Raw genomic sequence first — 12719 nt, forward strand, 5'->3', positions numbered from 1 at the left:
CAAATATTTTTGTTGCGAAAAGTGTCGTTATTATATTTTTAGCAACAAAAATTGGACATTAGTGATGAATTATCATCTTTTTTGGAACCACATTTTTTGTCTTAAAAAATAAATCTTTTTGAGACCAAATTAATTTATCTCTAAAAGTGTATTTATTAGTGACATTTTTAAAATTTTGTCGCAAAAGCCATTGTTTGTGATTTTTCAGGACGACTTTTTAACAACTATCTTCATGACGATAGAAATTAGTCCCTAAATATCTTTTATAACAAAATTTTCACTTTTAGGGACCAAAAAAATTGGTCACTAAAACTCTTATATATTGTAATGATATGATGTTAATTCGAACAAAAAACAGAGGAGTATATGATATGTAGTTTAGTCATTTCGCAAAATTATGTCCTTGTGATGGACTAAATTGTTTAATATGTAGGCTTTTGGACAACAGAAATTCAATTTTGAATTTATGAGTTGAGTACCCTTTTAAAAATTATTACACATTAGTGAAAATGTTTATAATTTTAATTAGGGTAAATTACATTTTATCACCTTTATATTTAGTCATTTTTTCACTTTGATCCTTAATGCTTTTTTTTTTCTTTCAATTTAGCCTTTTATGTTTCAGTTTTTTTCTTAATTTGCACTTAAAGTTAACTTACGTTTAAAATTAAACAAAAATGTCACGTTAATTGTCACATGCCATAAAAAATATATTATTATATTGGAGTTTAATTTATTTTAGAAATATGAGTTATATATATAATAAATTATTTTTATGTCATGTGACTGTCAATATATCAATATTTTATTTAATTTTGGACATAAGTTTGTTTTTATAGTAAATTGGGAAAAACATGAAACATGAAGGGCCAAATTCGGTGAAAAAAACTTTAAGGATCAAAGTGAGAAAATGACCAAACATAAATGGGAAAAAGTGTAATTTATCCTTTTAATTATTAATATTTATAATGTTTACCACATTTTTGTAAATATTGTTTTTCTTTTTTTTTCCTGACAACACTAATGTATAATTTCCCCTAAATAATTTTCTCTTGTGCACGTTTATTTTGCAATGCGTATGGAAATATATAATCTTAATTATATATTTGTTTTGTATTATTAGCTATAAAATTAAAAAATGAACTATTAAGAAATATCACTTTGACTCCCTTAACTAAAAAATTATACAAATAGACCCCTTAAATAGTGAGAAATATTACTTTGCCCCCTAAATTATAAAAACATATAAATAGACCCTCAAAAAGTGTACAAATAAACCCTTTAAACTATAAAAATGTCAATTTGTACACTTTTAGGGGGTTCATTTATATGCTTTTATAATTTAGGGGCAAAGTGTGATACTTCTTAATAGTTTAAGGGAAATTCACTAATTTTATTGGATAGAATGTCCATTAGAATCTAATTCAGGTAACAAAAACTACAACCAAACAATGAGATGTGAGTCCCATAAATTAATAATCTCAATCTCAAAATACTATATATGTTAAATCAAAGAAACCCTTAGAAAAAGACTACCATATGCACCATTTTGAAGTACAGATGTATGCATCTTTTACAAAAAGTGTGTGAGTTTCATCGTGAAAAAGGATTTTTATCATAAAAGGTATAATTTTTTATTATCGCAACTTATCATCACAAAAGTATATTTTTATCATAAAAAATATATAATTTTACTATTTATAACTTAGCCATTTATAACTTCTATCACAAAAATTTATAACTTTTATAATAAAAAGTTAACTTTTCTTATTATATATAAACACGTTTTTAAGGATACAGACTCTGGTATTTCTTATATATTTAACCTTAAATGGATGTCTTTTGCACCACATTTGAATCAATTTTTTTAAAACTTGGTCTATTTTTATTTTTAAAACGACAAAAAAGTAAAACTTTTGACCACAATGGATAAATATTTTTCTTATTTCACCGTCATTTGTTCAGTTAATTTTATTGGAACAAAACATGGGAAAGGGAATCTATTTTGAACGCATCAACACCTATTTTGAATGCATCAACACCTATTTGCATTAGAATTCTGTTGTTGATAATTTCTGAGAAAATACACGGACAAACCATGTTAATGGAGCCAGTCTATAGGATCGCTCGCTATTTATAATTGGATAAATTACACTTATAGCCCTTGAGATTTGGATTTAAACGTATCAATTCCTAACGTTTGATAAATTACACTGACCCTCCTGTCATTATAATTATTTAGACATAACTAACGTTATTATCAAAGAGACATTGAATTCATACACCCCCTCTTTTCTTGCTTTGCTTTACTTATTTTTTTCTTTGTTTTTTTTTTATTTTTTTTAATGTATTTTTTTCTATTTTTCTACCTGGAGTTGTTGCATTTTATATAAGTAGAGGGGTTTGTGAAAATAGACTATTAACTACAGGGTGACAATGTAATTTCTATAACGTCAGGGGGTGAGATATAATATGTCCAAACCTCAGGAGTGTCAATGTAATAGACTATTTTTTGTTGACGGTATTTTATCTTTTTGGATGATCAAAATATCATAATTTAAATGACTGTAGCCTGATAGAAAGAATCAAAATAAATAAATAAAACATTAATGATACATTTCTTAATTTTAGAACTTAATTGAGCTCTAATGATGTGATAGAGAATAAAAAATAGAAAAAAGAAAAAAAAAAAAGAAGAAGTCAAGACATCACCATCACTGTGGACCTGCATACTTAGAGCTCTTTTAGAGCCCTTTTAGAGCCCCTAAATTTAGAGCCCTTTTAGAGCCCCTAAATTTAGAGCTCTCAAATATTTTTGTTAATTTTCCGTGTTAATTAATTTTTTGTGTTAATTGATTTTAATTAATTTTCTGTGTGAATTTGGAAATTGCTTCAAATTGCTGTGTTAATTAATTTGAAAATTGTGTTTGGAAATAATGATGACAAAGGAAGGGAGGGACGGGGGAGGTTGGTTGAAGCTGATGACTTGACAGGTTTGGTAGCTGCCAAAGCTTGTGTCATATTTGACACAAGGTTTGGCATTTGCCAAAGATAGCAGCTGCTATAAGATACCATTGGAGTTATCTTTGTATCCACTGCTGCCATAATTTGACAATAGCAGCTCCAATGGGACACCATTGGAGATGCTCTAATATGGTGGGTGTCGTGCCAACCATTATGTTGTTGATGGAAAGAACTGTGTTGCAAATTATTTTTTAAATTTTGTTTTAAAAAAATCAGAAATTATTTTGACAAAAATAAATATAAAAACATATTTAATTTTTTTTTCATAAATTATTTTTTTAAGAAAATAAAATCATATAAAAATAATGAGTGCTTTATTTTTTATTTTCTAATTTTTTTCAATTTTTTCAAATAAACAATATATATACTAAAATGTCAACCAAATATATATATATATATATATACTGGTAAGATACTTCAAGACGTTAAGTCATTTACGGTGATGAAAAGGTCCAAGCGGATCATATGGGAATAGTGTAATGTAAGCATATATATCAAATTTGAAAGAAGGTGAAAAGGAATTAACAAATAAAGGATATGAAAGATAAAATAGAAGGGAAGAAAAAATGATATTTTGGTCTTATTTAACGTGAAATCTTATATAATAAGCCACACGTAAGGAGGAAGAGAAATTTTACGTATTCATAATTTAGACTTGTAAAGTTACATGTAATGATATGATAAGAGAATTAAATCTTACATCATTTGAAATGTAATACATCAAAAATTGACATTTCTTATACTATATCATTGTGTGTCAAATTATGAAATCTTGTTGAATCTCAAATATTTTTCAACAAGAAATTATGACATCAGATGTTATGGAGGAATTTTGTTTATTATCGAATTTATTTTGAATACATCATATCTTATGTATTCATTTATACAATAAAATTCAAAGTTAATTATCTTTTTAGCCTACAAAATTCAAGGTTAATTATCTTCTTATGATATCATATGATCTTTTTTAAAAAAAAAAAATTTAAGTATGGATTATGTAATTTCTTTAAATCATAAATCATAAACCATAAATAAATACACAAAAATGTGGGGATTTTTTTTTTTTTTTTTTGAAAAAAAAATCATTTTTTTTGAAAATATTTGATTATCTAATATGTAATATATATATCTATATAATAAGGCACAAAGCTTTTTGAAAAATGTATCAAAATGTATGTGAGATATATTTTGATCCAATGGCTGAGATCAATCCCAAATATATATCAATGGTTGGGATGTGTTTGATTCCCGCCCAAACACCCTCTCCTCTCTCTCCCACGCCTACCAAACACGGCTGCCTGTACCCAAACGTTGTCCTCAACTCCCTCTCCCTCTCTCTCTCTCCCTCTCCCTCTCCCTCTCCCTACTGTGCTTCACAACCGATCTGAGATCAGATAGCATTGCTGAAGGACGTCATCAATGGCTGAGATGTGTTCGATCTAGGGCTTGATCTGATCGATCTTCGGAAGGAGGTCGAGATCTGGCGTTCAGATCTGGCGTTCCGATCACATTGCCCATCAGAAATTTCGACTTCTTTGGTTATTGATTTGTTGATTTTGCAGACATGTGGTTCTACCTCCTGAAGTGCCCAAACTTCTTCCCAAGAATCGCCTTCTCTCTGAAGTAAGTAATTAGGGTTTAAAGAATCGCCTTATTTCTAGGTTTTCGCCTTCTCTCTGTGTTGTCATTAGGTATATGAGATAAATAAATCAAATTACTTGATTTTGGTTTTATTTCACATTTGAAATTTTCTACTGTGTTCGATCTGTTCACATTCCAGTAGAAATAAATCAAATTTTCGCACTGTGTTTGATCTATTCACATTCCTTCAATTTAAATACTTCATCGGTTCAAGAGTTTTTGTTGATGTTGTATGGCAACTGTGGTTTTAGTAATTGAAGGAATTTATACTTCTTTGCAATGTTTATAGTTCTTTCCGAAAAATGAGAGTGCAGAAGTCTAAGTCTAACATTGTGCTTAATTTGTCTCCTGAAAACAGTCAGAATGGAAAGTTCAGCTATGGTTATGCAAGCTCCCTTGGAAAAAGGTCTACAATGGAAGATTTTTATGAGACAAGAATTGATGGTGTGGATGGAGAGATAGTTGGTCTCTTTGGAGTTTTTGATGGTGTGTATTTCTCTCTCTCTCTGCCATCCACGTAACCTTTGGTTTCCTTGAAGAAATAATGTTATTGATGCATAGTAGACTATGTTTGCTAAATGTGAATAATTATAAGTTATATTTGTTTTTCAACATGAATGATTATGGCTTCATCATAGAAAGGTCAATTTTTGCACTTTTAATAGCCATTCATTTTTTTTTTTTTTTTTGTAGATGTTTCCCCAGTTTCATTTTGTCGAAGTATTATAATAGCAGTTAGTTTGCTTTATCCATTTGAACATAGGTTTCATTGATTTTTTATTTTGTAGAGATAGATGACTTCCTTTAGGTAGTTGTGTACCTTTATTTAGTTTTTATTCTAACGTTTCACGAAAATCTGGAATGGATGTCTTTTATATGCTAATAAGCACATTATGACTTCCTTCGAGCTCGAAAAGGTTTTCTTTCATTTGTCTATACACCACTCTTCTATTGCTTGCATTAGTTGAGTGGATACTAAATTGACAAGTTGGGTATTCACTATTTGGCAGTTATGGGATTGTATGAGAGCCAAGAGGAAGCAGTTAGTAGGGAGGAAGTTAATAAATTTATTTTAACAAGTTGAATTTGTTGAATTTGAATTTGTAGTTTAACTTTGTAATTTGAATTTGAATTTGTTAAAAGTTAAATTACAAGAAGTTAAATTACAGAAAGTTAGAAAGTTAATAAAGTTAGAAAGTTAGAAGGTTGTTAACTGCTAAATTAACGAAGAAAGAAAGTTTGAAGAAAGTTGGAAAGTTGTCGCAGGGAGAAACACCATATGTTGTTAACTGCTAAATTATAGAGAGAAAGTTGAGAAGCATTTGATTCCATGTGGGAAAAATATGAAACTTAGAGGAAATGGGTTATATTGGCATTCTGGAATTATTATGAGTAATTTTAAACTTTATGACTTTAGAGATTTGAGTAAAAATTCAGGTAGTCCTCCAAAATTATAACTCACGTACCCTTAGTTAGTTTCCTTTTATTTAATTTGTTCTTTATTACTTTCTAATTTTTCCTTGATACATTAAATTCATTTATAGAGTTCCAAAATATATTACTTTTTGAATTAAAAGTAAGTATAATATACTTCTTTTCCAGCTTTAAAGCTAAGTGATTAGATAAGACTGACGCTTTACTTAAAATACCTATAGAATGTAATCTAAATGTAGACCAAGACTAAGATTAGGTTAATTTCCAAACATGCTATTCCAAGTTTGGTCTTACAATGCTCAATTTGGGTCTAAAGTGCTTCTCTAATAGTTATATCTGATACTTGAGATTTCATAAGGTAACATAGATTTGAAATAAAAAGCCCCAATTTAGATTCAATTTAAATGGGCTTCATTTTTTAAATGGGTGTTTATTTCAGTTTGATTCCTGACATGGTTTTGATTTATGAAATGTTTAATTCTTTTATGGGAAATGGGTGCCAATTCATGAAATGGGTCCTAAATACTTTTGAGCTTCCTAAATACTGATTCTTTCTGTGTTTTTCTATTCTTTTTTTCTTTATTTGGGAGTGGGAATTGGTAAGCTGTGATAAAAAATAAATATAGTTTTAGCATTGCCTATTACTTTTTTAAGACCCTGTAAACAATTGTCCCCTTACTGTATGTTGTTCATTTGTTGTTTTATCCATTGAATTTTATCCCGTACTATGGTATAATATATTATAAAATATCTATACTATATAATTTTAATCTATGGTATAATCTATATAATAAGGCACAAAGCTTTTTGAAAAATGTATCAAAATGTATGTGAGATACATTTTGATCCAATGGCTTAAATTACTTCATCTAAATTTCAATGGTTAGGATGTCTTTGAGCATCAACGGTCCAAAATGTAATGGTCCAAAACTCTCCTCTCCGTCTGTCACAGGTACTCATCTTCTCTCTCTCTCATTTCAATTTTTGAACTCTCTCTTTCTCTTTCTCTTTCTCTCTCTCTCTCTCTCTCTCTCTCTCTCTCTTTCTACCGTACGACGACCACCAACCACCTCTCCTCATTGCGACGACCACAGACCATCGCAATGCGGACACCACCGACTGCCTCCTTTCCTCTCACCCTCCTCTTTCGGTTTGGTGGGTTTGGTTGTTTCTGATTTCTGACATGTGGGTTGATCTTCCAACTTAAATGGATTGATTACCATAATGGGTGCTCCGGCTGAGTCATGGTGGAGAAGTCAAGGCCGACGGGAATTGCGATTGACGGCGGAGATCATGGACGCCGGAGATCTACGGCGGAGGACGGTGAAGAGATTTATGGAAGATCTTGGATCTGTTGATGATGCGATAAGGCATGTGGTTCAGGAGGTCAAGTTATAATCATTCAAGGAAGGTCGGGAGGGTTTGGATTCATCTATCAACGAGCTTCTTCTTCTTGGAATGCAAGGGTGAATTTCTCGCTTTTGATTGTTTGAATGTGTGTTTTATTTTTATTTATTTTACTTCTGTTTGATTTTTGTGGAAATATAGGAAAATTAGAAGAAAATGTTTATTACATATCGAGCTGTTTCATTCTTCGTTGTTTGGATCAAGAATGCCAAAAAAATTCCATTTGAATGAGTAGAGTGCAATACCACTATGCTGTATATCTCTGTTAACCTTGAAACCGAATTTCATTTTTTTCCCTTCGGGAGCTTGCATATAGTCAGTGACAGGGCAGAATGATTTATTTATTTATAATGTAATCAACCTACCTGACATGGGGGTTGATCTTCCAACTTAAATGGATTGATCAGGCATTTTTCTGATTTCTGATTTCTTAAATGGATTTAAATTTAAATTTTTTGAAAGTTTTGGGTCTGAAATGGGTTTCATTTGTATTAAGGCTAGGAGGATTTGGTGAATATTGAAATGGACAACGAATCGAGCAGTGACAACGAATCGAGCAGTGATATAGACCCGAAACCTGAAAAGGGTTTCACTTGATAGTCCAGTGTATAAATGGGTTTCACTTGATTTTGTGGGTTTGAAGAACATGAGGATTTTCCTTATAAAACAGTGAATGAAAGGAAACCTGATTTCACCTGATAAAACAGTGATTGATCAAGTGTATGAAACAGTGATTGAAAAACAGTGAAGAAATACCAAGTGAAACCCATTTATTCTATATACAAAAAGGAACCCATTTATTCCATTTGTAGCTCTGTTTTTGTATAAATTTAAGTTTCTTAATAGGAAAATCAAGTGAATGAAAGGAAAACAGTGAAAAACATTAAATTTAATGAAACTCATTTATTCCATTTGTAGCTCTGTTTTTGTATATATTCTAATGATCAATCACTGTTTTTTAATCATTGAATCATAGTTTGAAGCAACAAAAACAGAGCTACAAATTAATGTTGCAATGATGGAGATTGGCCCACTGATTCACCTAAAATGCCGTTCTAATTTTGATAAATTCCACAATTTTGTAGGTATGGTATTAATAATCATAGGTATTTTAAATGCCGTTCTAGCGTATGCCCGCAAAAGGGAACAATGGTGGATTTCATGTAGGAGCTTCATTTTGACTTATCTTCTAATTATTTGTCACTTCATATTAGATTGAGAAAGAAACTAATTTCTGTTGTAAAGTACTTTCATTTTTTGCTTCCTCCTTATCTCTTGCATGAATTAGACAAAGGAAGTGGATGATTTTGAACTTCCTTTTCTCATCTATCAATGAGAAGTGATGGGACTTTGCAGAGGATACAATGCTGATGAATAAATTGCTGAAAAGCATCTTTCTAAGACTTTATTTTGCAAAAAACATCTTTATCTACCTCCTTTTCTTACTGGATCAATCACAAAATTGTTATGGCATGCAGATTTCTCTAAAGGATGGCATTTGTGCCAACTTGAGGTCTTGGATTGCAAGAAGGTTGCATGGCCGAACTCTGTAACTGAAGAGAAGTATTGTGTTGAGGACTGTGGGTGGCCTTTAAAAGAGTTTGCATATGAGTGGAAAATAAACCTTTTGACAGGTCGAACGCATCAGGTACTTTATTTGTGTCTTTTTTGGTTTGTTTGATGTTGTTTCCCTCATCTATAGCAATCACAAGCTATGATATTTAGAATTGCAGCGTGTGTTTGTGACCATTATTTTTATCATATCTGGTTTGTGGCGGTGAAGAATTATAAGTGGTTTCAATTTGCTCGACGTTTTTTTTATCAGTTTTATTAATGAATCAAATTAAGAAAATGAAGAACTTCACTTCAAAGTTGTTTCTTCTCGGTTGTCAAAATAGCACACACTCTTGGTTGTTGCACAGTACTAGAATAAATATCATAGTCAAAAAGAACAATTAGCATGATCAGCTATAAAAGCAAGAATGCATAAAAGATAAAGCTCACATTTCACACAGAGTAAGCACTCACAGTTTGTTTGGAACACGTAACTGCCCATTTGACTGACAAATAGAATCGTAGGACAAAAAATTAAGACCAGCTGAAGATGGGAAATATAATAATCAAAGAACAGAATAATAACCAAGATAGCTCACCTTCCAAAGATAACATTGAAGCCAGCTATTCTTACTTCCACAAGTGCATCAAAAGTCCCAGTTATATTGTATCATAGTTGTCAATTCAAGAAACAAAATCCTAATAGTGGAATTGTGAATCGAATTGAATCAAGAATCGTAAGATTACACATCAACTAAAAAAAATGATGATAGACAATTATATTTATTGAAAAACAAATTCCATATGTCACAGTGCTATGAAAGTAACAACACCAACTAATTTGAAAAATATTACCTTTATCAACAGGACATGTGGATCTAAATCCCACCAACAATAAAATTATTTAAAAACCAAAGCGATTGACAAATTAGACTTTACCCTGTCAGCTTAAAATTGCTAAAATTGCATGATTATTAGAAAAGTTAAGCAATGAAAGCAGTTAAGAGTCCACCATTTAAAATATTATAGAAATGTAAGTAATAGAAACACCAAAATAGTGTTTCAATAAAGAAAACATTGTTAAATAAAATAATGCAGGACTTAAGGTATTTTTGGGATGTATTGCTTTGAAAAAAAAAAAGGTATTTTTGGGATGCATTACTCTGAGGCGTGCCACTAAGTGAGCCTCATAAATTCCACCCAAGTTGGTTTGATCATGTACAAAGACCAATAATACACCAGCAAGCAGTCAAGGAACATGAACTGAGGTAGTGAATAAAGCATATGATGTAAGTGAAAATAAAGCATGACGTAACAACAATAAAAAAAACAGAATAAAGCATAAAAGAAATCCATGGGGTAATTTGAATAAAGCATAACTATACACCCATGTATACATATACATACATATGTCTGCTAGGGTTTGATTCCATGGTGATAGAGGGTGTTTGATGTATCTTGAATGTGTTTAGGTATTATGTTATTTGTTGTTGGTGATTTTTTTTTTGTTGATGTTGTGATCGAATTTTGTTTAAAACGATTTATTGTTGGATTTTCTTTTATAAAGGTTTAATTTTTATAGGTGGTAGTGACAATTTTTTGAGGCTTTTGTTTGGAAATGAGAGAAACTGCCACATTTTTGTAGGAAAAGTATGTTATTGTATTGTTTTTCAATTATGTTTTGATTTGCACTTTTTTTTAGCCAGATGTTTATTGTAATTTTGATGTGAAATAGTAGAAATGCTTCTGAAAACCCAATGCATGAATAACTGCCACATTGTAATGTGATCGCTGCCTCCTTTGGGTTTGATTGGTGTGATTTGGGTTTGATATTTTTTCCCCTTCTCTCTCTGTTCTTTTTCTTCATTTCATGAATACATACATTTTTAGGGTTGTTTATAACATTCTTGGGTTTGATTGGTGCATTTTGGTTTGATATTTTTTTTCCCTTCTCTCTCTGTTCTTATTCATTTCATTAATACATACATTCGTGAATACATTGATATATTTGATGAATCCTTTTTCTCTTTGTTTCACTTTTTCAGGTTGGTGATGATATACGGATGATGATCTAAGTTAGGTTTTTTTCCAATCAATCTGTTTCGTATGAATAAAAATTTCAGCATCGACAACCACCCTCCTTTCGAACTCGCACTCGCAAGGTTCAATTTCTGTCTCTCCCCTTCTCTCTTTGTGTTTGTTTTTACCCTAATGATAATGAGTCTTTCTGCAACAAAGCATGGTGCATTTCCCTTTTCAATGCATATCCTTTTTGGTTTTTTTCCTTTCTATCATGGACAATGGGATTTTTGAACCTTGATATCTGCTACAGTGGCCACAAGGCATCATTTGGCCATGAAATCCATTAGGACATCCATCTTCAGCTAACTTAATTTTGGTTTTGTGTTGTACAGACCTATATGTTTAAGTATGATAGTGTTTATGGTCAATGGAAAAAAATGAGCTTAAGGTTCAGGATTCTAAGACCCTTCTCTTTGGTGACAAACCTGTCACAGTCTTTGGTATGAGATATTATAAGCTGATTTTGCTATCTTTATGTTTCATTTTATTTTCAAAATGGCACCCTTTGATTATTAATAATTTATTTTTTGATTTTATTTAGGAACCCAGAGGAAATCCCATGGGGTGAAGCTGGAGCTGAATATGCTGTTGAGTCCACTAGAGTTTTTACTGATAAGGACAAAGTTGCTGCCCATTTAAAGGTTTGCCTTTATTTCTTTGCTTTATGGATTGGTATTTTGATTTATGTGCATACTTTCTCTGATATAGTTGAAGAGATATATTTGTCTTGCTTTCATCAATATTGATTTCTGGTTCTTTTATTTTTTTAAATGGAAGTGTTGCATGTTGAATCTGTTTTCTTCTTTGGCTAAAATACCAGTGCTGGTACAATGCCCCCACTCATGAATTTTGACTTGACATGTTATGCTCAATTGGGCAATGTTCGTTATTTTGTTGGCTTGCAAATGTTCATGACGGCATGGTTTGTTGATAGTATTGCTCTTGATTTTTTTTAATCACCAGGGTGGTGCAAAGAAGGTTGTCATTTCTGCTCCAAGTAAGGATGCTCCCATGTTTGTTATGGGTGTCAATGAGAAGGACTACAAGCCAGATATTGATATTGTTTCCAATGCTATCAACAAACCATTAACATTATCAATATCTAGCATTGGAAACATTATTATACCCAGTGTGTTAGTGTTTCCCTTCAATTACTATGCATTTGTCTACACCATTAACATTTATTGTACACATTATTTATTTATTTATTATTATTATTATTTTATGGTTAATTAATGGAATGCTTTCAATATATTTCAGGGAGGAATTTAAGGATGAGAAGATGGTTAATGTGAAGTCATTACACATCCGAAACTTTCTCTGAAGTTGAGTTTGTTGGTTAGTGCTTTGCTTTGCATTTAACAATTGTTAGGATACTCATATCCAGCAATTGTTTCTCTATCTTCTTTGATTGATATTCATTGATTACCTAGGGACCTGCCTTAAAAAGAGATGTAATCCTAGATTTAATAGTAAACCACTTGATTATCTTTTCGTCTATTGTTATTGGTCAGTTTCCAGACAAAAGAAATTTAAAAACTATGTCAATATACTGTAAGAATGCGATGGATCGCAGC

This window comes from Camellia sinensis, chromosome 14, assembly GCF_055761805.1.
Source record: "Camellia sinensis isolate YWXY chromosome 14, ASM5576180v1, whole genome shotgun sequence".
Taxonomy (NCBI): domain Eukaryota; kingdom Viridiplantae; phylum Streptophyta; class Magnoliopsida; order Ericales; family Theaceae; genus Camellia; species Camellia sinensis.